The sequence below is a fragment of the Ranitomeya variabilis genome, chromosome 1, assembly GCF_051348905.1.
Source record: "Ranitomeya variabilis isolate aRanVar5 chromosome 1, aRanVar5.hap1, whole genome shotgun sequence".
Lineage (NCBI taxonomy): Eukaryota > Metazoa > Chordata > Amphibia > Anura > Dendrobatidae > Ranitomeya > Ranitomeya variabilis.
Window position 1 is genome coordinate 117,683,868 of NC_135232.1, and position 26,559 is coordinate 117,710,426.

General features: G+C 41.7%; 1 protein-coding gene, 1 long non-coding RNA gene and 1 pseudogene across 3 annotated transcripts in view; 1 reads left to right on the top strand and 2 right to left on the bottom strand.

Annotated features, from left to right (window-relative positions):
• Positions 1 to 26,559, top strand: part of MSH3 (mutS homolog 3) — a 240,166-nt gene that overhangs the window by 44,629 nt on the left and 168,978 nt on the right. The gene's annotated exons all lie outside the window — the stretch shown is intronic.
• On the bottom strand, positions 3,938 to 21,634 carry LOC143793610 (creatine kinase B-type pseudogene; annotated as a pseudogene).
• The window catches only part of LOC143807137 (uncharacterized), a 40,848-nt gene continuing 38,410 nt past the window's right edge, over positions 24,122 to 26,559 (bottom strand). Inside the window, exons 2-3 of one of the 2 annotated variants that reach the window (XR_013221658.1) lie at positions 26,068 to 26,180; positions 24,122 to 24,587 (exon numbers count right to left, since the gene is read on the bottom strand). This is a non-coding gene — a long non-coding RNA (uncharacterized LOC143807137). Of the gene's footprint in view, positions 24,588 to 25,039; positions 25,185 to 26,067; positions 26,181 to 26,559 lie in introns of those variants that run through there. The other variant, XR_013221659.1, reaches the window with a different exon arrangement.

Here is a 26,559-nt window from a genome sequence, read left to right on the forward strand (position 1 = left end):
TGAACCTACAATATGACACTACTATCCATCCAAGCTAAGTGTACAGAAATAGCAGGGGAAAAAAAGAAGAAAGTTCTTAAAGGACAGCTCCAGGCAGGCAATCCTTCCGGCAAAAAAAATATTTGCAAATCAGCTCTCCCCAGAATGAGAAAAGTTGTCTTTCTAGCTCCACTTAATCAAGGTAGCTTCACTAAAAGTCAATGATGGACCATATATCAAGCTTTGCAAAGGTAAGAAAATTGGATCAAGCCAAAAGGGATAACATGTCCATCTGCAGACAGCTGTTTAAGGTTTTTGCCTCTTGTCAGTGCAGAGCAGGTTACTTGATTAATTGGGTGAGAGGCTTTAAATAAAGGTCTAAAGCAGGGGTGGGGAAGCTTTTTTTTTTTTTTTTTTTTTTTTCTTTCTGCCAAGGTCCATTTAGATATTTATATCACCGTTCGGGGGCCGTACAAATCGTGCGCTAACTCCGCCGATATAGTACATCCTGAAGCTGTCACTGGTGTCCAGATGTAATCTTTCATTGCACACGTCTCAGCGTTCAGTAGTGAGCACTGCGTACATGTGCTTACAGAGCAAGAAGAAATTAATGGGCCAGCAGCCATAACAAATACAGCTGCCAGCCCAAGCACTGTGGTTCCCGGGTATTTGCTCGGGGGCCGGATAAAAGGTCATTGAGTGCCGTAAACGGCCCTTGGGCCTGATGTTCCCCACCCCTGGTTTAAAGTGTCAATAGGTGGTTAGAGGAGAGTTGTTTTGCATACCTTTTTACCCAGGAAGCATTGCCTGGCTTATTGGTATCTCAGTGGCAACCAGTACCCAACTGTGAATTGGCAAGGGCAAGAACCCTGAGGCACTCAGCAATGAATGGGCATGTTAACCTGTATTTATAGTTGTGGCCAAAAGATTTGAAACAAACACATTTTGATTTTTCTATAGTTTTAAATCTCTGTTGACGGCCCTTTGTTAGGAAGGCCGGGTGATGCAAATCTCCCAGCTTTAGAAAAACCAAGCCTCCTCTAACCTTGTGTCGAAAACAGCAACTATGGCTTCTTCTAAGAAGCTGCCTACCACTTTGAAAATTAAAATGGTGGCGTCCCACAAAGCAGGAGAAGGCTGTAAATAGCAAAGCTATTTCAAGTTGCCCTTTCCCCATTTCAAAATGTAATTAAGAAATGGCAGTTAACCGGAACAGTGGAGGTCAAGTTAATGTCTGGAAGACTAGACTAAGCAAAATTTCAGTGAGAGCTGTTCGAAGGTTTGCTGGAGAGACAAGTCTTTCAGAAAGATTTAGCAGACTCTGGCGTTGTGGTGCATTGTTCCACAGTTCAGCAACACCTGCACAAATATGGCCTTCATGGATGAGTCATCAGAAGAAAACCTGTCCTATAAAGCTATTTGGTCTTGCCCATGTTGTAGAGGTTAGAGTCTGACTGATTGAGTCTGTGGACAGGAGTCTTTTATAAAGATGACTATGTAAGAAAGCTGTCTTTAATGCAGGTAGTGAGTTGATTAGCAGTGTCTAACTGGTCTTTAACAGCCAGAACTCTTAATGGTTGGTAGGGGATCAAATACTTATTTCTCACTGCAAAATGCAAATACATTTATATAATTTATACAATGTGATTTTCTGGATTTTATTTTTGATATTCTATCTCTCAATCTTAAAATTTAAAATTATAGACTGTTCATGTCTTTGTCAGCGGGCAAACTTACAAAATCAGCAAGGGATCAAATACTTCTTTCCCCCACTGTATATGCATAGTACCACTTCTGTCCTGAATATTGGGTGTAATTCTCAGTATTTGTATTGTTCTGTATGTTTTATGAGAGATCACTTAGCACAGTGTTATACTATGAGGCAGCTCAGATATGCGATTATTTTCTCATGCAGCATGCATGAGCACAACCCCCATCTGTGGACGTCTGGCATTTAGACCATCCTCATGGAGTCGGTTACTAACCATTTGTGCAGACACATGCACATTTGTGGCCTGCTGGAGGTCATTTTGCAGGGCTCTGGCAGTGGTCCTTCTGTTCCTCCTTGCACAAAGGCTAAAGTAGCCGTCCTGCTGCTGGGTTATTGCCCTCGTACGGCCCCCTCCATGTCTCCTGGTGTACTGGCCTGTCTCCTGATAGTGCCTCCAGCCTGTGGACATCACGTTGACAGCTACAGCAAACCTTCATGCCACAGCTCGCATTGATGTGTCATCCTGGATGAGCTGCACTACCTGAGCCAATTTTGTAGGTTGTAGAGTCCGTCTCATGCTATCACTAGCGTGAAGGCCCAACCGACATTCAAAAGTGACCAAAACATCAGCCAGAAAGCAATGGTACTGAGATATGGTCTGTGGTCCCCACCTGCAGAACCTCTCCTTTATTGAGTGTGTCTTGATAATTGTCAATAATTTCCATCTTTTGTCTATTGCATTTGCACAACAGCATGTGATATTGATTGTCAATCAGTGTTGCTTCCTAAGTGGACAGTTTGATTTCACAGAAATTTGATTTACTTGGAGTTCTATTCTGTTGTTTAATTGTTCCCTTTATTTTTTTGAGCAGTGTATAATGGTGCCCAAGAAAGCTGATTGAAGATAAGCAACCCATGTGATGGTCACGATGATGTGTACCTGTGACATTGGTCTAACTCATTGCCTCGCGATAATGTAAATCTCTTCATACTGGTAAAATATAGTTATATTTAGAATGAACAGACCTGTTGTCTGCGTCATTCATCAGTGCACTCCTATCATTGCGGTATTTTGAGCCGTGGTGGTGACATTACTATTATTATTGTGCTATCTGACTTAAGCAGTGTGCTGTGCCGTGTTCATGTTTACTGCCATGTAATTACAGAACACGCAGGAGGCTATTATCACATTTATTACCATTCTGTCTGAACACTTCACATTCTATTTGGGTTCTTTTTAAATCTTTATCTTACTTTCCTGAGAAGATTGCTTTCCGAGCTTCACTCTGAAGTGGGTGTCTAGTAAGTTCCCAAATGTGGGATGCAGTATAATTACCATGCTGAAATAAAAAAATATGGGCTGCTCTCTGCTGTCACTTTCATGCCTTTGACAGTAACAGTACATGGCAACAGTTTCTAAAGTTTTGGCATTTCAGCTTCTGAATGTTTTGAGATAACTCTTTGACAGTCGGTTATGAAACAGAAAATGCAAATGTCCTTACATGTAAGGCATGGATAAATCAATTCGCCGCACATGGCGATGTCTCCTGCCCTGTGAAAAACTGTGCAATTATCTGCACGTGGCGTAGTCTCCAACCCGGTACATACACACCGTGCAAATAGTTTTGTTTTTTTTTTTGTACCCATTTAGTCTCCGTTTTCACCTGTGACCAGAAGATTGTGTAAGTATTATCTTTTCCTTTGTTTGTATTATTTATCCACCCCCTTCCCTCACATTAAAGAGCATTTACTCCATTGAGAAGAAATCGCCAAGTAATGAAATATACCATCAAAGTGTAAACTGTTCTATTCACTCAGTGGTGACACCAGATAACATTAGAAGTCCTCAATGACCAATTTGCCTGTAAATTACTGATGTTTCACCTGATGAGGAGGTCCCACAAAGTCTGGAAAAGTAGATGTTATGCAGCATGGAGAGATGGCGCTGGTTCAACAGGATAGGCAAGTGCAGTAAAGTCCACAAATATTTGGACAGTGACAAAAGTTTTGGCGTATTAGCGGTTTACCAAAACATGTCCAAAATATAGTTACGGTATATAAAATCAATAAGGGCTTAAAGTGCAGAATCTCAGCTTTCATGTTAGGGTATTCACATAATTGGAGTAGGGGTTTAGGAATTATAGTGGTTTAATATGTATCTGTATTTTTGAAGGGACCAAAAGTAATTGGACAATTATCTCAAAAGCTCTTTAATGCGCTGCATGGGCTATTCACTTGTTAATACATCATCAGTTAAGCAGGTAAAAAGTCAGGAGGTGATTCAAGGTGTGGCATTTGCATTTGGAAGCTGTTGTTGTGAGCCCACAACATGCGGTTACAGGATCTGTCGATGGAAGAGAAACAAACCGTCATTACGCTGAAAAAATAATAAATACATCTGAGAGATAGCAGTAATGTTAGGAGTGGCCAAATGAGCAGTTTAGTATATTTTGAAAAAAAAAAAGCTCACTTGATTAGGAAAGGAATACAAGAAAGGCTGGAAATCCAGAGAAGAAAACAGTGGTGGATGATGGCAGAATCCATTGCATGATGACGAAAAACCCTTTTACAACAACTACCCAAGTGAAGAACACTCTGCAGTATCGAAGTCTACCATAAAGAGAAGACTTCATTAGAGCAAATACACAGGGTTCACTACATTGTACAAACAGTCAGCCTTAAAAATAGAATTTACCCAAAAAAGTCTAAAGAAGTCAGCCCAGTTCTGGAAAACCCTTCTTTGGATAGTTGAAACTAAGATCAACCTGTACCAGAATGATGGGTGGAAGGAAGTATTGAGAAGGCTTTGAATGGCTCATGATACAAAGCCCACCAAATCCTCTGTAAAACATAGTGGTGGCAGTGTGATGGCATGGGCATGCATGGCTTCCATTGATGTGACTGTAGATAGAAGCCTCCAGATTAATTGTAAAGTGTACAGGACTATACTTTCTGCTTAGTTTCACCCAAATGCGGAAAGGTTGACTAGAAGGCCCTTCACAGTAGAGATGATAAATGACCCTAAAACTTTTTGCCAATGCAACCCGGGAGTTTTTAGGGCAAAGAAGTCCCCTAGCGAGAGGCCGCGCATACGCAGATTGAGATCTCGGATCTCAGGATGAGATCTCAATCTGCTTATGCACCACCTCCGGCGGCCATTTTCCCAGGGGCCACAGTGTCGTGGCAGTAGAACTGCGTGGGCTTCAGTCTTTCACAAAATGTCGCCGTAGCCCCCGCACCACCGAGCACCGCCGAAACTTCAGCACCAGACTGGGATGGGATTTCCTGGAGACCACTGCATCACAGCAATGGATGTATGGGGGTTCTGGGCTTTCACAAAATGTCGACGTTGCCCCCCTCACTGCCGAACCTGTGCACCAGTCTGGGTCATATCGCCGGACCACCAAACACCCCCTGTGTTTGCTCCTCCCCCTGCTCCACCAGTGCTACCAATTCCCCCCCCCAGGTAAGCTGAATTCAGAACTGTAAGACGGACCTTCATTTGACGCATTAATTTTGTTTCCCCATTTTCCTTCTGAAAATTTGGGGTGCGTCTTATGGTCCGAAAAATACGGTACCTATCTGCAGCCAAGCTCTGCTTCATTCTGATCATGGTTTAGGCAGCATGAATCATCTGACAAGTTTCCTTTAAATTGAGTGCCATCAAAATGTTGTGGATTTCCTATTGCTAGAAGATCCTGTAGGTGCCCCATCCTCTTCAGAGCTTAAGGCTGGTTTGTACTTGCCTGCATCATATTCATTTTTAGTGAATCTTCAAGATATGCATTGTTGTTCCATTCGTTTCAATGCAATATCACTTGAACAGCTCTAAAAAAAAATTTGTTGCAGGCAGGTACTAACCAATCTGCATCGGATGTAAACAATGAAGAGTATGATTGAAAGACGTGCCAATAATTGAACCCCCACCATTCTAATATTGATAAGATCCTAAAGGAAAGCCATTATTTTTAAACACTGGAAAATGCCTTTAAACAAAAGCTCTTAAAACTCTGGTTAGCCAATTTTGATGACAAAACAATAGTAACCTGCCCTGCTGTAATGAAGAATCCTTAGTACCAAGAGGAGTTGAATGTTTTTTATTTTCGAAACACTTTTCAACGCTTGACTAGCATTTTTTTTTTTCAAAAGAAAAAATAATTGCATCTCTTCTTCTCTTGAAAAAGAGACTCCTCTTAGTCCTTATGATTCTTCATAACAGCAGAACAGCCTAATATCGTTTTATCGTCCAAATTGGGGAACTATCCTGGAAGATTCCCTCCCCTAGCCACAAGGCAGCAGCAGATGATATTTGCAGGTGTTCATAGTTGTGTCTGCACACAACACGTGAAGGTGAGCACCTTCATTTTACTTTCCTTTGCATCCAAAAGGGTATCACCCGATGGTCTTGTGCACTTTTGTTCCCTTTTCCTACTGAAATTCAGGTTTAAACACATAATGCTCTCTAAACAAAGTTCATAATACATGAACAGTAGAATTTTATGTAGAAACTAAATAATTACTAGTGTTGAGCTGTGTTACTGCAAACAGTTTTTGCATCTCTCATTTCACCATAGTTAATATGGGGTAAGGGGTTGTAGAGCAGAGCTGACAGCGCTGTGAGAGGAGAGCTGCAAAAGTTGTTTGGAAGGACGCCCAACTCTGCTCCCTCACACTGCGCTACCATCTCTAATCTACTTCTCTCCCTCCACACTGTCTGCCTTGAATTGAATGCTGAATGAAGTGTTTGTAATGACACAGCTCTGCTTTACTTCTCGTCCCCACTTGCAGTCACAGTAGATGCTGGAAGTGAAATAACTGAAAGCAGAGCTGTATGTAAATGCAGACCTGTATTCTGCCTTCAACACAGTCGACCACTCTCTTCAACTACAGATCCTCTCTTCCCTTGGTATCAAAGACCTTGTCCTCTCATGGATCTCCTCACAGTTTTTTAACTGCACATTGAGCGTCTCCCACTCCCATACTACCTTTTCATCCTGCCCTCTCTGTTGGTGTCTCTCATGGCTCTGTCCGAAGATCCCTACTCTTCTCCATGTATACCTTTGGCATGGGACAACTCAAAGTTCCATGGCTTCCAGTGCCACCTATGACGACACTCAGGTCTACCTCCCTGGCCCAAACATCACCTCTCTGCTCTCCAGAATTCCAGAGTGTTTATCAGTCATATCCTCCTTCTTCTCATCACATTTCCTAAAACTTAATGTAGATAAAACTGAAGTCATTTGAGTTGGGCGAATTTTTCAATATTCGTATCGGATGTGGATCTCTTCCCGAAAGGTTACAGTCTGGAGTGACCTCTCTACCACCTCACTGCCTCCGGGGCTGCCGCATCTCCCCTAAGATACTGTCTCCTTCTCCATTATCCTGCAGACTGTAAGCCCACAAGGGCATGGTCCTTTCCTTTCAGTACCATTCTGTCATTGTTAGTTTTGGTTGACTGCAATTTCCACTTGTGTTTTGTATGGAACCCTTTCTCATGTACAGCAGCATGGAATCAATGCTACTCTAAAAATAAATAACTCAGTAAAATGCGGTTTTGACCATAACTGGGCGCAGTTACATTTTTTTCCCTACATGATGCCTCCTGCTTATTTTTGGTCAGTGTCATGCAGGGGGAAAAAAGTAATTGCCTCTAGAGACAATTTTGTTATAGTGGAAATTAGATTCTAAACTTTACAGCCTAATATCTCTGCAACAGAGAAGTGAAAATTGAAAAAGATTAACAATTTATTCACGTCTGCACACGGGTGGTGTGCCGACGGATGTCAGCTGATTCCGTGTAAATCTCTGAAATACATGATTCAGACAGAACCTCTCGTGGAAGAGTCCCTATAATGAGGCAGATGGAGGCACTGTGGACGCCGTCTGACCTGTGATCCGGCGGTGTCCATCTTTTTGGGATTGCATAAAAGTGCCGTTGGCCACAGTTTTGTGCACGTCTGAAAAGGACACTGCTAAACTGAGCAGTAACTCTACTGCCACATTATAGTGAATGAATCCCGAGGGGGTTTCATCTGAATCACGTCACTCAGAGATTCATATTGAAACTCCAAAAGTAAGTGGTCAGCATAGAGCGCCGTATAACTGTGATCGAAAACGTTATGTAAAATGTTCTTAATTAAAGCTTCAACTCAATCCACAAAAAAACACTCAGGTCTGTCATCTGTTAACGGAAATATAGGGGGCTTCCAAATTACCGGTAGTACATAGGCTATGGAAAAGCGAAATGGCTCCTCGCCCGCCAAAACAAATTCAGCAAATTCTCCGCTCTCAAATCCAAATGCCTCCCTCCCTTATGAGCCCCACAGTGTACCTAAACCACATTTGCGTCCATGTTTGGCAATTCTGAAGTGATGAGAGCCCGTCTAACTTACGGGTACATGCCTCCAGAAGCACGGGCTGGGCATAACGTACTGGTGACTACAACGTTCTGGTCACTACCGTGTACTGGTCACTACAACGGCAGTTTGCAATTTTCACCCGGCAACATTCATTGCTGCTTGTTTCTTGAAAATACCCATGGAGTCAAAAGCAGCACTACAGCACTAGATAAATTCCCCAAGGGGTATAGTTTCCAAAATGGGGTCACTTGAGGGAGGATTCTGCTCTTCTAGCAATTAGGGGCTCTGTATATGGAGTCTGCAAACTTCTAGGAAAATCTGCACTCCAGAAGGTAAATAGCGCTCCATTCCAAACAACATTTTAGTGGTAAAAATATAATTTATTCTTTCTTCACCCCTCAATGGTATAAAATTCCGTAAGGAACACGTGGTGTCAATATGATCACTGCGCCCCTAGATGAATTCTATGAGGAATGTAGTTTGTAAAATAAGTTCACATATAGGGAGTTTCTGTTGTTCTGGCACATCAGGGGCTCTGCCAATGTTACATGGCTCCCTCAAACCATTCCAGCAAAATCTGAACTCCAATATGGTGCTTCTTCCCTTCTGAGCTTTGCACTGTGCCTCAAAAGTAGTATTCCCCCACATATGGGGTATCTGCATTACCCATATGAAAATGCAAAGTTTGGGGCTAAAATATAATTTTTGTTAGGAAAATGTGAGCAAATTGTAAGGTGCAATTTCTCCTGTTACCCTTATGAAAATGCAATATTTTGTGCTAAAGATATATTTGTGGGGAAATTTTGAGTTTGTTTTATTTTTACAGCTCTACGTTATAAACTTTGTGAAGCACCTGAGGGTTCAATGTGCTCACCACACATCTACATCAGTTCCCTGAGGGGTCTAGTTTCCAAAATGTTGTCAATTATGGGGGATTTTCATTGTTTTGGCACATAAGGGGCTCTCAAAACGCGACATGGCATCCGCCAATTGTTCCAGCAAATTTTACATTCAAAAAGTCAAATGGCGCTCCTTCCCTTCCAAGCTCTGCTGTGCACTCAAACAGTGGTTTTCTCCCTCATATGGGGTATCGGCATGCTCAGGAGAAATTACTCCACAAATTTGGGCATCCATTTTTTTCCTTTTATCATTGTCAAAATAAAAAAGTCATGCACTCCGCATGGTACTTACAGACTAGCCCAGTGTAAGTGCCCATAATGACAGATTCCGGGGTCAGTTTAGGATCCCAGAGATGTGGAGCGGCGGTGGCAAAGAGATGTGCTTCAGGCGGACAGGACTTGAAGCACGTGACCGCTGGGGGGGGAGTGGCCGGGGCAGAGCCCACTGCCGGAGCTCTGGAGAGCTAGCCTCCGACTGGGAAAGGAGGAGAACTGTCGGACAGGCGGAGGTAACAACCAGAGGACGACACTGTTACCAGAGGGGACATAATCGGAGCCAGGCCGGGGTCAGAACCAGAGATATCATTGCAGTACCAGAGGGGAAAGATGGAGTGGGTAGTCAAAAAGCCAGGCAAGAGTCAATATACCAAAAGAGCAAACAAATAGTACCGAGAAAGAATACCAAATCCCAAACAATAGGGCAAACCGGGTCAGAGCCAAAAGATCAAGCACAAAAGCAGGCACAAAGCACAGGCACACGAGGGTCAACACACTCAGCCGAGGGCGTAAGTATAACTGACAGGGAACCGAAGCCTGGTGTGGGTATATATGTCCCTCCCAGATCCGAAAGGCGGCCTAAGACAGTTAACCCCGTGAGGATCAGGAGAGAACCCAGACCACAACCATGACAAAAAAAATTGGATCTGAAGCCAGTTTTTTGAGAAAAAAGTAAAAAAAAATTTTTAAATTCCTGTGAAGCACCTAAAGAATTAATAAAGTTCTTGAATGTGGTTTTGAGCACCTTGACTGGTGCAGTTTTTAGAAGATACCCAAAATTGACACCATTCTATCATTTAGACCCCTTAAAGTGGCTTAAAATGTGATGTAGTCCCTTTAAAAAAAAAAAAACAAAGATTTTGTACATTTTGCTGGAAAGATTAAAAATCACTGGTCAAATTTTCACCCTTATAACTTCCTAACAAAAAAAAATGTTGATTCCAAAATTGTGCTGATGTAAAGTAGACATGTGGGAAATGTTGTTTAAGTTAGAAAATAACAAAATGTTCCAAATTTCCGTTTTTTCCATAAATAAACAAACGCATGTCATACTGAAGAAATTTTACCACTATCTTGAAGTGCAATATGTCATGAAAAAACAATCTCAGAATCACTGGGATCGGTTAAAGCCTTCCAGAGTTACCTCATAAAGTGAGAGTGGTCAAAATTGTAAAAATTGGCCTGGTCATTAACATGCAAACCACCTTTGGAGGTAAAGGGTTAAGGGACTTATCAGCTACTTGTATCCTGTAGATTTCTTGTTGTAAGGCCATGTGCACACGTTCAGTATTTTTCGCGTTTTTTCGCTATAAAAACGTGATAAAAACGCGAAAAAAACGCTTACATATGCCTCCCATTATTTTCAGTGTATTCCGCATTTTTTGTGCAAATGTAGCCTTTTTTTCCCGCGAAAAAATAAAAATCGCATCGCGGAAAAAAAAGCAACATGTTCATTAAAATGCGGAATTGCAGGGGATTCCGCACACCTGGGAGTCCATTGATCTGCTTACTTCCCGCACGGGGCTGTGCACACCATGCGGGAAGTAAACAGATTATGTGCGATTGGTACCCAGGGTGGAGGTGAGGAGACTCTCCTCCACGGACTGGGCACCATATAATTGGTCAAAAAAAAGAATTAAAATAAAAAATAGTCCTATACTCACCTTCGATGTCTTCCCACCTCTCCACTACACGCTGTCGCTTCGGTTCCTGTAGCTGGTGTGCGGTGAAGGACCTGCCGATGACGTCGCCGTCTTGTGATTGGTCGAGACCGGTCATGTGACTTCTCACGTGACCGCGACGTCATGGAAGGTCCTGCGCGCACACACCAGCTATACGGAACGGACGCCGCTGAGGAGATCAGCTGTCTGTGGGTGAGTATAACCTTTTTTTAATTATTTTTAAACATTCTATCTTTTACTATAGATGCTGCATAAGCAGCATCTATAGTAAAAAGTTGGTCACACTTGTCAAACGCTATGTTTGACAAGTGTGACCAACCTGTCAGTCAGTTTTCCAAGCGATGCTACAGATCGCTTGGAAAACTTTAGCATTCTGCAAGCTAATTACGCTTGCAGAATGCTAAAAAAAACCGCGAAAAAAACGGAAAAAAACGCAAAAAAAAAAATGCAGATTTCTTGCAGAAAATTTCCGGTTTTCAGGAAATTTCTGCAAGAAATCCGGACGTGTGCACATACCCTTACTCTGTACAGGAAGGCCTCATTGTTGCCAATCATTACTTAAACTGTTTCCTGCTGTGTTTCAATTTCCTTTCAGATTTTATATTGTACACGTTTACTGTTTTTGGCTTTTGCCTAATGTTTTAGGATTTTTTTCTAGCGGCTTATGTTTTCAATTTAGAATTCTAGCCAGTTTTTATATTAATATTTTAATATCAATGTAATAACATTTTATATGATAAAAAACAACACAAACAAAAACAGATGCTTTAGCAATGTAAGGAAACCTTTTAGTAATGTTTTATTATAAATGTTAATATTACGCAAGTTGCACTTTTCTAGTTTCACAGCATGTCAGGGAGCACACATTTAAGTCCTCCCTTACTGCTCCAGGACTAATTAAGAAGTCATGCTTGTTATAGAAAAACACCCACTTACAATCCGGTCAGGTTACCTAAAACTGCTTTCTCAGAGAATGCATAGAGGGGATAAATCTACTAGACGGTAACGTCTTACACCTATGAAAAAAGGTTCCACCAGAACAAGCTTGTGCAATGTAAACCTGGGTCAGGCTGTTTGGTTACCCTGCCACCTAAATTGTATGTTTGCTGCAGGCCACGTTCACACTTTCAGTATTTGGTCAGTATTTTACATCAGTATTTGTAAAACAAAATCAGGAAGGGGTGAAAAATGCAGAAGTGGTGACGTGTTTATATTATACTTTTCCTGTGAGAATCTCACAAGTCTGCGAGTGGCAAAGCTTTGTGAGCCTTTGCTTTCAGTATGTTGCGCAGCAATAATTACTTCTAAATGTTCCTCATAATTGTTTTATTAGTTCTGCATGTCGGCTTAGAAGAATTTTACCACATTCCTCCCTAAAAACAGTCTCCACTCTGTTGTGTTGGGTTTTCTTCCATAACCTGCTCCCTCCAGGTTCTTCCGCAACATTTGTTATAGGATTAAGATCCGGATTTTGACTTGGCTGTTCAAAAATTTTAACTTTATGCTTCTTGAACTATTCCTTGTAGAAAGAGCTTTGGGTCGTTGTCTTACATGACCCACGTTCTCTTGAGATTCAGCTCATGGACAGATGTTCTGACACACTGGAGTACACAGACAAAAAAGGGCCTCTGTGTAAGAAAAATATATGGGTACTTTTCAGTCCAAATAGTTCATCATAATACACAATTCCACCTACTTTGGGGTCAGAAATGAACTCCTTGGCGTTCTGTCCGGCTACACAGGTAGCACCAATGATGCATCTTCCTCTCTTCCGACATTTTCCTTTAGAATTGCTGATAAAATTCATCAATGATTGAAAATTGTCCGAGATGTATCAAAATGGGCTACTACCACCACTGTGTTTTGCAGTATTTATGAAGTTTTCTTCTGCAATGCAGTGTTTTTATTTTCTACAGACATAACACTTCTCATTGAACCAAAAAATCTCTATTTTGTTTTCATCTGTCCACAAACATTGTTATAGTAGCCTTCTGGATTGTCCAGGTGATCTATAGCAAGCTGCAGATGGATTGCAATTAGTGTTGAGCGATACCTTCCGATACTTAAAGGTATCGGATGGTATCGGCCGATATCCAAAAAATATCGGATATCGCCGATACCCGATACCAATGCAAGTCAATGGGACACAAGTATCGGAAGGTATCCTGGATGGTTCCCAGGGTCTGAAGGAGAGGAGACTCTCCTTCAGGCCCTGGGATCCATATTCATGTAAAAAATAAAGAATTAAATTAAAAAATATGGATATACTCACCCCTCCGGTGGCCCCTGGACCTTACCGATGTAACCGGCAGCCTCCGTTCCTAAGAATGAGGAGTGAAGGACCTTCGATGACGTCGTGGCTTGTGATTGGTCGCGTGACCGCTCATGTGACCGCTCACGCGACCAGTCACAAGCCGCGACATCATCGCAGGTCCTAAACTCACTGCATTCTTAGGAACGGAGGCTGCCGGTTTCATCGGTAAGGTCCAGGGGCCGCCGGAGAGGTGAGTATATCCATATTTTTTATTTTAATTCTTTATTTTTTACATGAATATGGATCCCAGGGCCTGAGGGAGAGTCTCCTCTCCTCCAGACCCTGGGAACCATACACTGGGAACTTCCGATTCCGATTTCCGATATCACAAAAATATCGGAACTCGGTATCGGAATTCCGATACAGCAAATATCGGCCGATACCCGATACCCGATTGCGGTATCGGAATGCTCAACACTAATTGCAATGTTATTTTTGGAGAGTGGCTTTCTCCTTACAATTCTGCTATGCACAGCATTGCTGTTCAGTGTCTTCCTGATGGTGGACTAATGAATATTAACAATAGCTAATGTGAGAGAGGCCTTTGGTTGCTTAGTGCTTATCTTGAGTTTCTTTCTGACATTGCAGACTTTTATGTACCTTGTTCTCTGAGTGAGGACGGTGGCTCAGTGGTTAACACTGCAGCCTTGCAGAGCTGGAGTCCTGGGATCAAATCCCACCAAGGACAACATCTGCAAGGAATTTGCAGGAGTTCTCCCCGTATTCTCGTGGGTTTCCTCCCACACTTGAAAGACATACTGATAGGGAATTTAGATTGTGAGCCCCATCGGGGACAGCGATGATAATGTGTGCAAGCTGTAAAGCGCTGCAGAGTATGTCAGCGCTATATAAAAATAAAGATTATTATTATCTTTGATGGTTGAGCACTCCTGGGGAGTGTAAGGGTACGTCTCCACGGTCCGTTTCGCCGGCGGGATCGCCGCAGCAGCGAAGCCGCTCGGCGCTAAGCCCCGCCCCCTTAATGGGACGCGATGGTGCCGGATGTGTACAGTACACATCCGGGATCATCGCACCCCTCACCATAGGGCCCTGTGATATGCCTTGCGGGGACGCTGCGTCCCCGCAAGGTGTACGGACATGCTGCGTTCTGAAAAGACGCGCAGCATGTCCGGAGTCGCAGGGCCGCCGCGTGCGGGTTTCCACGCATAGTGGAGACGGGATTTCATAAAATCCCCTCCACTATGCTGGAACATCTGGACGCTGCTTGTTTGACGCTGCAGCGTCAAACAAGCAGCGTTTACTGACCGTGGAAACATACCCTAATAATGGTTGTCAGTTTCCTCTATTTGCATGCAATCTGACTGTGGATTAGTGGAGTTAAATTTTTAAGAGTGTTTTGTAACCTTGTTTAGAATGATTATCATCAACAACTATTCTGAGGTCCTTAGAAATCACCGTTGTTTGTGCCATGATACACGTTCACTAACCTTTTTTGTGAAAATCAAACTTTGATAGAGCCCTGTTCTTTTTATATTAATCAGGTCGCCCACTCACACCTGTTTGTCATCCCATTGATTGAAAACGTAAGACTCATAATTTCACCTTCAAATTATCTGCTAATCCTAAGCATTCACAAATTTTTACTAGTGGTAATGGATTATTTTCTGCAATAAAAAAATACAAAGTGTAATATTTTTAACACTCTCGTTTGATTTAGTTCTCTTTGTCTACTTTTAGGGCTTGGATATAAATTTCATGAGGTTTTATGTCAAATTATTTTAGAAATATGGAAAGTCCAGAGTTCACTAAATTTCAAACACCACTGTATTTTTTATGAGTATAATGAATGTACCTGGAACCTTTTTATTACTTAATCCTGATTATGGATTCAGTGAGGAAAACGTTTCCTGAGATCTGAACTGACCACGAGAGAAATTGCCTCTGTGACCAGCATGATTTTGCTTATTCCTGCAATTTTAGGGAGGAGTTGGTTTTGTGCTCCCTGACACATATTGTGGAACTGGGAAAACAAAACATGTGTTTTGTTTTTTTTTAGCAGTTTTACTTAATGATAAACCTTATTCTTATTGGAATAGCCTTATACTTGTCTGCAAGATTATTTCAATGTTTTAAAGTGAATTCCTATATTTTTTTGGAAAATTAATTTGCTTTATTCGCAAAATACATTTTATTATGTGCGATATTTTTCCCACTATAAAATGGCCCCATAGTTAAACAGAAAAAAATTGGAAACGTATATCACACTGATTACGCAATTTATTTATAAAAATTTACACAACTTTTAGCATGCCAGGTTTTTGTCTTGTAAAAAAAAATCATACCAAGAGCTTTTTCCATTTTTTTTTTTTTTTACCAATAAAATGCACAAATCCACTGAGAAACAATCAAATTATTTTGAGGGGAAAATTATAAGCAGCAAAACTAAAATAAAGTGTGGTTGCATAAGTGTCAACACCCTCTTATAATTGGGGATATGTGTCAAAATTAACCAATCACATTTAAACTCGTGATAAATAGTTGTCAGTACCCAATTGCCATAATTTACAGTGATTCCGATTAACCCAATATAAAGTTGCTGTTCTCGTAGGATTTTCCTGACATTTTCTTAGTTACATTTTACAGCAAAAGCCATGGTCCTTATAAAGTTTACATCACAGCTAAAGGATCTCATTATTGAAAGTTATCGGTCAGGAGAAGGGTAAAATGTTTTTTTTTTTTTTAAAGGCATTCGATTTGGAGCACTGAGAAGATAATCAAAAATTGCCCTCAGCTGGCACAAGAGTGACACTAAATAAAACGGGATGTTCCTAAAAAATTGATGTAAATTAAAGAAGAAAATTGGTCCAGGAGGCTGCCAAGCTACAGCAACATTAAAGGAACTGCCGGAATATCTGGCAAGCACTAGTCACGTTCTACATGTGACAACAACTTCCATATTCTTATGTCTGGCTGGTAGGGTACGGTGGCAAGACAAAAGTCTTTTCTTAAAGAGAAAAACATGTTTGGTCAAAAGCTACATCAAATCTGCCAAAAGCATGTGGGAAAACATGTTCTGGTCTGATGTTATAAGGAAACATGTTATGGTTGAACTTTTTGGCCATAATTCCAAAGGGTATGTTTGGTGCAAAAGTAGCACTGCGAATCTCTAAAAGAATAACATACCCACAGAGAAGCATGGTGGAGGCAGCTTTATTCTTTGAAGCTGTTTTTTGGCAGCTTGGAACTGTGGCTTTAGTTAAGGTGAACAGTTCCAAATATCAGTCAATTTTGCAAAAAAACATTTATGCCTCTGGTAAAATTTATGCCTCTGGTAAAATGCTAAAGATGAAGAGGAACTACACCTTTCAGCATGACTGACTTTAAGCATACCTCCAAATCGACAAAAAGAATGGCTTCACTAGAAGAAGATCAAGGTTTTGGAACGCCCCAGCCAGAGCCCAGACCTGAATCCATTTGAAAATCTGTGGGTCTGTTTGAAGAGGGCCCTGTACACAAGAGATGCCCTCACAATTTGACAGATTTTGTGAGCTACGGTATGGAAGAGTGGGCAAAGATTGCCAATGCTGGATTTGCCATGCTGATAGACTCGTATTTGAAATGACTAAATGCTGTCTAAATTCAAAGGGTTTTAAAGAAAGCAATGTATCAGTTTAACCCCTCCAAGACATGCGCTGTACTAGTACTATCTGGCACTGCTGGGTTCTTAGTATAGCTGCATAAGTATACTGTAAATGTATAAAATTATCCTTGTAATGACCTCTTCAATATAATTATATTTAACAGTATTGGGTATTTTTCTTTTTTTTTTTTATTGAAGCCGTGAAATGGGGCTTAAAACTAAGTTTGAGTCAGAATGTTTTCTCTATTACAGGGTTAGCCAGCCTTGCTTCACTCTAGCCCTGACTTAAAAACTGAGGGGTTCAAGCACTACAAACTCCCCTATATCAGGAGGACTTTCTTCTGCTGTACTGGGTCATTTCTATGTGATAGACTTGTAAAGATGGGAGAATTATGCTAATCAGTTATAACACAACCACCTGACTAATATTGCCAGAATCCAATTTTTTTATTTTTTTTTGACTCCTTGAGTTATGGGATCCCCAAGATTTTTGATGGTGTCCAGTGTTATCGAACGCCAAAATGCCTCCACAGATCAGAATTGTTTTTACAGCACATCGCACATATACTTGGTTTCAGATCTGGATAATGTTTATTTTAGATCTACATAAATTCCTGATCCATTGTTGCAGTGGTGCATTACCCTGCTGAAGCCATTGCCATTAGGAAATATTGCTGTCATGAATGGAAATAATTGGGCTTCAGCAGGGTTTATGTCAGTGAAATGTGTCGATCAATGCTGGGACCCAGGGTTTCATTACTTAACTGTACCTGGCCTGGTTTTCTTCTTCTCTGGCTGACTACCGTTTACTGTAGTAATCTGGCAAACACTTCTGACATCACCCCAAGCCTTTTAAGGCTGGCTCAGGCTCCATGTGCTGTGTGAGTATTAATGAAGCACAACTTTCAGTCATCATATGTATTACAGGAGTATTTCTCATCATTCACTTCACTCAGCTGCCTAATCAACTCCCTAGTAAACTCTTGCCTACTATCCAATCATCTGCAACTACTGTACTTCCTAGTTCATATATGTATCCTAATGTTTTTGCACTCTTAACACAACTCTCAACTACCAAAGAACCTGATTATTATTTGTCTCCACTATTCTTGTCTAACAACATATCTTAAAACCAGTTTGCGTATTTAATCACTGCTGTCCTGCAGTTAACCATTTTCCTGCTATGAATCCCTGATTACATATGTCTCTGCTGTTAACCATTTTCCTCCTGCAAGTCTGATTGTTTTTAAGTCTACTATCCCTGTGTGTATTTGAACACCAGGCTGTGCTTCATCTCCGCTCCGCTTTTCTGTTTTGCATATCCTGCTATCGTGGTCCTCGCTGATCTACATGCTGACCTTGAAGGCCAACTCAGCTGCACCATAATCTTTGGTCCATGCTGCTCACCCTAAGGCCGGCGTCACACTGGCGAGTTTTACGGACGTAAGAGCGCAGAAACTACGTCCGTAAAACTCGCATAACATACGGCACAATTATTCTCAATGGGGCTGCTCCTATCAGCCGCATATTACGGATCCGTAATATACGGCTTTCTACGGCCGTACAAAATCGCAGCATGCTGCGTTTGTCAGCGTATTGCGCAAAAAAATCGCCAATGAAAGTCTATGGGGGCGAGAAAAATACGGATTCCACACGGACCAGCAGTGTGACTTGCGAGAAATACGCAGCGGTGTTAGTGAAAAGTCGGTAATTCAATTGCCGGCTTTTCATTTCTCCTGCACAAACCCGACAGGATATGAGACATGGTTTACATACAGTAAACCATCTCATATCCCCATTTTTTTTGCATATTCCACACTACTAATGTTAGTAGTGTGTATGTGCAAAATTTCAGCGCTGTAGCTGCTAAAATAAAGGGTTAAATGGCGGAAAAAATTGGCGTGGGCTCCCGCGCAATTTTCTCCGCCAGAGTGGTAAAGCCAGTGACTGAGGGCAGATATTAATAGCCAGGAAGAGGGTCCATGGTTATTGGCCCCCCCGTGGCTAAAAACATCTGCCCCCAGCCACCCCAGAAAAGGCACATCTGGAAGATGCGCCTATTCTGGCACTTGGCCACTCTCTTCCCACTCCCTGTAGCGGTGGGATATGGGTTAATGAAGGGTTAATGCCACCTTGCTATTGTAAGGTGACATTAAGCCAGATTAATAATGGAGAGGCGTCAATTATGACACCTATCCATTATTAATCCAATTGTTTGAAAGGGTTAAAAAACACACACACACATGATTTAAAAGTATTTTAATGAAATAAACACAGCGGTTGTTTTAATAATTTATTGCTCTCTCAATCCATTTCCAGGCCCTCGCTTGGCAAAATAATAAACGCACAAGATACATACCTTCTGCTGAACTGTCACGTCCCACGAAGTAATCCATCTGAAGGGGTTAATTATTTTACAGGCAGGAGCCCTGCTAATGCAGCTGTGTGCTCGTGCTTGTAATTCCCCGGCGAATGAAGGAAATGTAGGTCATTGACCTACATTTCCTTCAGTCGCGGTGATGCGCCCCCTGGTGGATGTCCTCATATGACCTGGAGCGTGGGAAAAAGTTCCCAGGCTGCAGTTCATGAGAACATCCAGCAGGGGCGCATCACCGCGACTCAATGTAAGTACAGATCCAGCTTTCCTTTCAGCACCCGGGGGATTACAGGCACGAGCGAGTGGTTTATCGCAGCTCGTGCCTGTAATATTAGTTAACCCCTTCAGATGGATTACCTCGTTGGACGTGATAGGTCATCTGAAGGTATGTATCTTGTGCGTTTATTATTTTGCCAAGCGAGGGCCTGCAAATGGATTGAGAGGGCAATAAATTATTAAAACAACCGCTGTGTTTCATTAAAATACTTTTAAATCATGTGTGTGTGTGTTTTTTAACCCTTTCAAACAATTGGATTAATAATGGATAGGTGTCATAATAGATGCCTCTCCATTATTAATCTGGCTTAATGTCACCTTACAATAGCAAGGTGGCATTAACCCTTCATTACCCCATATCCCACCGCTACAGGGAGTGGGAAGAGAGTGGCCAAGTGCCAGAATAGGCGCATCTTCCAGATGTGCCTTTTCTGGGGTGGCTGGGGGCAGATGTTTTTAGCCACGGGGGGGGCCAATAACCATGGACCCTCTCCTGGCTATTAATATCTGCCCTCAGTCACTGGCTTTACCATTCTGGCGGAGAAAATTGCGCGGGAGCCCACGCCAATTTTTTCCGCCATTTAACCCTTTATTTTAGCAGCTACAGCGCTGAAATTTTGCACATACACACTACTAACATTAGTAGTGTGGAATATGCAAAAAAAAATGGGGATATGAGATGGTTTACTGTATGTAAACCATGTCTCATATCCTGTCGGGTTTGTGCAGGAGAAATGAAAAGCCGGCAATTGAATTACCGGCTGTTCACAGATATCGCGCTGAATGAAATCTAAATACAGAATATATATATATATGTGTCTCAATGACATATCTCTATATATATATATACTGTATATATGTTTTCCCGAACATTTGAGCACATAAATCCATTAGATGTCGGTTTTGCAAGCCTGCGCGAAAATCTCACAGTACGGATGCCATACGGATTACATACGGAGGATGCCATGCGCAAAATACGCTGACACACCCTGACTACGGATCTATATTTTGGGAACATTTCTCCGTATTACGGCCGTAGTACGGACGTATAATACGTGGCGTATTGTCTTACGCCAAGTGTGACGCCGGCCTAACTGATCCACCTCACCGGTTAAAAACAGAACACAATACTTAGACCATCACATTACCTCTTGAAGACCTCCTTCATGTTGTCACCCTTCTGCTTCGAAATCACACAAAGATGATCCTCCTCTTTGATCCAGACAATGAATGTCTTGTAATCATTCCAGATGTCCCTGTCATCAGGGCCATTACAGAGGATAAAAGCAGAAGAAATAGGTTTGTTAAAAAGGAAGTGTTTGTCAATTAACTGATATTGTTCTTCTTTGGTCATGCTTTTGAGGGCGCAGTACTTTCCTTTTGGCCGGGGTCACACTTGAATATGGCATCTGATGCGATATGCTAATGACCCTCAGCTCCTGCTCTGCTGCGAGCGGGAGCCTAGTGTCATGTTTCTGTGCTCCGAGCCTCTCTCACAGAGAATCGGAGCACAGCTGTGAAGGAGGTCGAGAAACTATTTTCTCTATCTCCTCCATTGCTGGCGTATAGCGCACAGCACTCGGATGATATCTGAGTGATGTGCGCTGTGTCACTCGCACCCATAGACTTATATGGGTGCGAGTGCGCCGAGTTTCGGTGACAATCGCAGCATGCTGCAATTTCACTCGTACGTACAATACAGCCGAGGAAAAAAACGGCGATGGGAGCTGCCCCATAGATGAATACTGGTCTGAGTACAATGCGTTGTTTTATCGCATAGTACTCGGTATTCCTCACACGTGTGACCACGGCCTTAATAGTCAACATCTAAGCTGAAGAGCGCTTTATTGGAGAGCTTCTCATTGCCTCTACTTTTGTCATAGCTGCAGTGATTTGGTAGGCAGAGTTTCCAGATGCCTTTGCCATTTCTGACACATGAACTGATAATGTAGTCTGGGTCTGGGTCTAGGTCTTTACCACCCATCGCCTTTTCAGAGTTCTGCTCTGTTTTTGTGCAAGTCTGTTGACTTGTAGCCTCTATTTCTGTACTCAGTGATTGGATCAAAAGGCTCCTTGAACACTTTATAAAACTCTTCATCCCCAGCAAACACATCCCACTCTTATAATGAAGGTGCGGCCTGGGCTGTCTGTGACATCCATATTCCCTCTTAATCCACATAGCCAGTGGTTGACTGATAGGATGATTTGTCATTTTTATACTTTCCTGTGAATGAGAAGCATTGATCTTTTCGCACTGTTTCAATCAAGGTATTAATTGCTTGTAGGTTGTTAGCCCTCGCAGTCAGGGTCTTTTCTTCTGTTGCATCAGTCTATCACTCAGCGTGTTTATTTGCATCTTCTTATAATAATTAAAGGGGTTATCCAGTACTAGAACGACACTTTCTTGATGTTTTGCCCCAATGAAATTAAAAACGCTTATACTCCCCTACCGCGCCGACAGCGTTCCAGTGGTGTCGGCACTTGTATTCCTAAATCTCCCGTGTGGTTGTTATGACACAAGCCTGGCGCCCAGTCAGCGCTGACATCACTGTCTCTGCCTTTGTAGGAATTGAACTTGAAGAGGAAGTCAGGGCTGCAGCAGACTTCATGTTCAATGCGTACAAAGACGGAGACAGTGATGTCAGCGCTGATTGGGAACCAGACTTGCATCACAACAACCACACGGGAGATTTAGGAATGCGACGCCGACACCACTGGAACAGCAGCGGTACAGGAGGTGAGTAAAAGCTTTATTTTATCGGTGCCGAACATTTAGATTAAGAAGGGGTTGTCTTAGTAGTGGATATACCCTATAATATTACTTGCTGTAAACCCTATTTTCAGGTGTACAGAACTATGGAACTAGGGTAGCTTTAAAATGAAATATTGAAATGTATAGTTATTATTCTCATCCTGGCATAGAAGTGCAGGGTTTGTTCATTGTATCAGTTTCCTATGGCACGTGCAGTGCAGGCCTTGCACGCTACTGAAATTCACGAATAGCATTGTGGTTGCAGTTTATGTATAGAAACATTGCCACATTTTATTTTAGTTTTGCTTGATTTGTTTATTGGATGAAATACTCTGTGATCTCTGACCAGTGATTGTGCTGTTCATCCATCAGGAGGTGATATTGATTATTTCAGAGCATTTCTTTAGTAACGCTGCTTGTGTTCAGGTCGAGACTAAATGAGAAATAAAAGAAGCGTTATACAAAATGTACCTTAGTCCTCCGAGCCCCGCCATCAGATCCAGGTCTTGTTAACTGTGTTGCAGGCCTTCGTGATATACAAGCTAAATGTTCTCAGTGTTAATGAAAAATTACAGCTTCGTCTTCATGCAGAGAATTGCCGGTCATAGGAAACCATTCAGTTAAGGAAGACATGATGACCCAGCGATTTGTATTTACTCTGGTGGAAGCCATTAAATGCTGACAAGCCATTCTCACTTTAAATGCGCTATTGTTTTTTAAAATGTCAATACAGATTTGCTGGTGTGATTATGTGGAAAGCAGATGAACCTAGATGAAGCTAATGTAATTACCTTTTCATTGCTCTCCCTAAACCACATTGATGGGAAGGAAGTTCGTAGTGATGGAATAATGCTATGCAGCAAGAAATGCAGGAATAGTAGAGAGAAACCTGGATCCTCCCCATAGTAGTCTATGTAACATAGTGGAGGAAAAGCCCAGGCAAATTACAGCATATATTTACATTCACCTAATGTGTATATGTGTGTGTAAGTAAAAGTTTGGGCACCCCTTGTCAAAGTTACTGTTATTGTGAACAGTTAAGCAAGTTGAAGATGAAATTATCTCTAAAATGCCTAAAGTAAAAGATGACACATTTCCTTTGTATTTTAGGCAAAATAATTTTTTTTTTCATCTTTTACATTTTAAAAATTACAAAAAGAAAAATGGCCAGATGCACAATTTTGGGCAACCCTGATGGTTAGTACTTAGTGGCCCCTCCTTTTGCAAGTATCACCGCTGGTACACCCTTTTTGTAGTTAGACAAGAATCTTTCAATTCTTGTTTGAGGGATTTTCATCCATTGTTCCTTGGGAAATTCTTCCAGTTCTGTGAGATTCCTGGGTTGTCTTGCATGCACTGCTATTGTGAGGTCTAGCCACAGATTTTCAATGATGGTCAGATCAGGGGACTGTTAGGGCCATTGCAAAACCTTCAGCTTGTGCTTTTTGAGGTAGTCTAATGTGGATTTTGACTTGTGTTTAGGATCATTAACCATTTGTAAAAGCCATCCTCTTTTCAACTTCAGTTTTTTTTTATACAGATGGTGTTATGTTTGTATCAAGAATTTTTTTAAATGTCATTGAATCCATTCTTTCCTCTACCTGTGAAATGTTCCCCTTGCCATTTGCTGCAACACAATTCCAAAGCATAATTGATCCAACTCCAAGCTAATGGTTGGCGAGATGTTCTCTTCCTGCAATTCTGTGCATTTTTTCTCTATACATACCTTTGATAAGTTTCTCAGTTTGTTAAAGACTGCATGGATAGCATTCACATTATTGGTAACTCTTTTTTTTTTGGGAGCTCAAGATCCGATAACTATGAAGAGTTGGTAGAAAATCCCCTAAAACATATAAGTATCTTGGCAGTAACATGTCCTTAAAGATTCAATTCTTAAATACGCATGTAGATTTCTTTCCAACAAATTGTGGAGCAGTGAGCGAAGAGCACGGAGACAGATTTTTACCAAAATATTGTAGCTATGAAGGAAGGATAACTGTTAAATATGCTTATTTTGCACATTTATTTAATCAAGACTATTTACTTGGTGCGTTACTCTTAAAGAAAAAAATGTCATGATATTTTCATAAAAAATGTAGTGGTTTATTGAATTGTCCACAGAAAAACCACATTGCAGCAAAACATAAAAAATAGATGAAATAAATACGAACAGATTGTCCATTTGTTAATATCAGCGTTTTCCTCTTCGTTTCTGAGATGGAATAGAAGTCATCTTCTTTTCATAGAGTAGAATCATGGTTACCAGCTGTTCCTTCCTTGTGTGACTTGTCTGACGTCCATGGAGAATGATGGTGAAGGCAGGAGGTGACGGCCCCCACGTGACAAGCCCCCCTACTCCTGCTGTGTTTATAAATGTGTTTATAAATGTGGCCCACAGATCACGTATTCTCTCTATATGGTGTTAACTTATACTCTGAGTTACATATACAGAAATAGCTTTTTGTAATGTCAGCAAGAAGCAATGTGCTCAGTACAGAATTTAGAATAAGAATAATTCAATTAATAATTAATATTTAACAATAACTAGGAAAATTTAAATCCATCAATGCTTGCAGATTGCTGTTGGACAATTATAAGAGACTAGATGGTGGCCCGATTCTAACGCATCGGGTATTCTAGAATATGCATGTCCACGTAGTATATTGCACAGCCCACGTAGTTAATTGCCCAGCCACGTAGTATATTGCCCAGCAACGTAGTATACAGCACAGAGCCACGTAGTATATTGCCCAGCCACATAGTATATTGCCCAGCCACACAGTATATTGCCCAGCCACGTAGTATATTGCCCAGCCATGTAGTATATTGCCCAGCCACGTAGTATATTGCCCAGCCACGTAGTATATTGCCCAGCCACGTAGTATACAGCACAGAGCCACGTAGTATATTGCCCAGTCACGTAGTATATTGGCCAGTCACGTAGTATGCACCGTATCCCTGTTAAAAAAAAGAATTAAAATAAAAAATAGTTACATACTCACCCTCCGTTGGCTCCCGGATCGAAGCGGTTACCGATGGTCCTCGCACGCTCCGGTCTGAAGAGTGCATTGCGGTCTCGCGAGATGATGACGTAGCGGTCTCGCGAGACCGCACGTCATCATCTCGCGAGACCGCATTGCATGGAGCGGTCACCGGGGCGTCAAGAGGAGAGTCGGTAAGCACTTCGATCCGGGAGCATCAGTAACCGCTTCGATCCGGGGGCCAACGGAGGCTGAGTATGTAACTATTTTTTATATTTTTTATTATTTTTAACATTAGATCTTTTTACTATTCATGCTGCATAGGCAGCATGAATAGTAAACGTTGGTCACACAGGGTTAATAGCAGCGTTAACCGAGTGTGTTACACCGCGGTCAACGCTGCTATTAACCCTGTGTGAGCGGTGACTGGAGGGGAGTATGCGGGTGCCGGGCACTGACTGCGGGGAGTAAGGAGCGGCCATTTTCTTCCGGACTGTGGCCGTCGCTGATTGGTCGTGGCTCTTTTGCTGCGACCAATCAGCGACTTGGATTTCCATTGCAGACAGAGGCCGCGACCAATGAATATCTGTGACAGACAGACGGAAGTACCCCTTAGGCAATTATATATATATAGATGATACAATGTGGGAGTACAAGAGACAAGTAAAAGAGTTTTCACTGAATGAGGAACAAATTTTGTAGTGCAATTTCTGTAATTGTTTATATTTCACTACAGTATTTAGACATGTTTTAGTTATTTGAATTGTTACTAAGTTTCGGATATAAAAATATTGTAACAATATTTCTACCTGCGCTAAGCTTTAAGGTGCATTGATCGGCATTCACAATAGGAAATTTACCTGTTTGGTGAGCGTGTGTAGCAAGTCAGATTTTGATCGTAGAAAAGGACTGTTTGGTGAGCATGTATAACGAATCAGGTTCTGATCGTAAGAAGGGACTGTGGTGTGGACGTCTATGGAAGGAAAAGAGAGACAGTGTCCATATGTCCTTAGCGATAGTGGTTTAAGTAGGTGAAACAGTTTTTACTTAGCTGGATTGATGCATACATCAGCATCAATCCAGCTAAGTAAAAACTGTTTCACCTACTTAAACCACTATCGCTAAGGACATATGGACACTGTCTCTCTTTTCCTTCCATAGACGTCCACACCACAGTCCCTTCTTATGATCAGAACCTAATTCGTTATACATGCTCACCAAACAGTCCCTTTCTTCTATCAAAATCTGACTTGCTACACACGCTCACCAAACAGGTAAATTTCCTATTGTGAATGCCGATCAATGCACCTTAAAGCTTAGCGCAGGTAGAAATATTGTTACAATATTTTTAT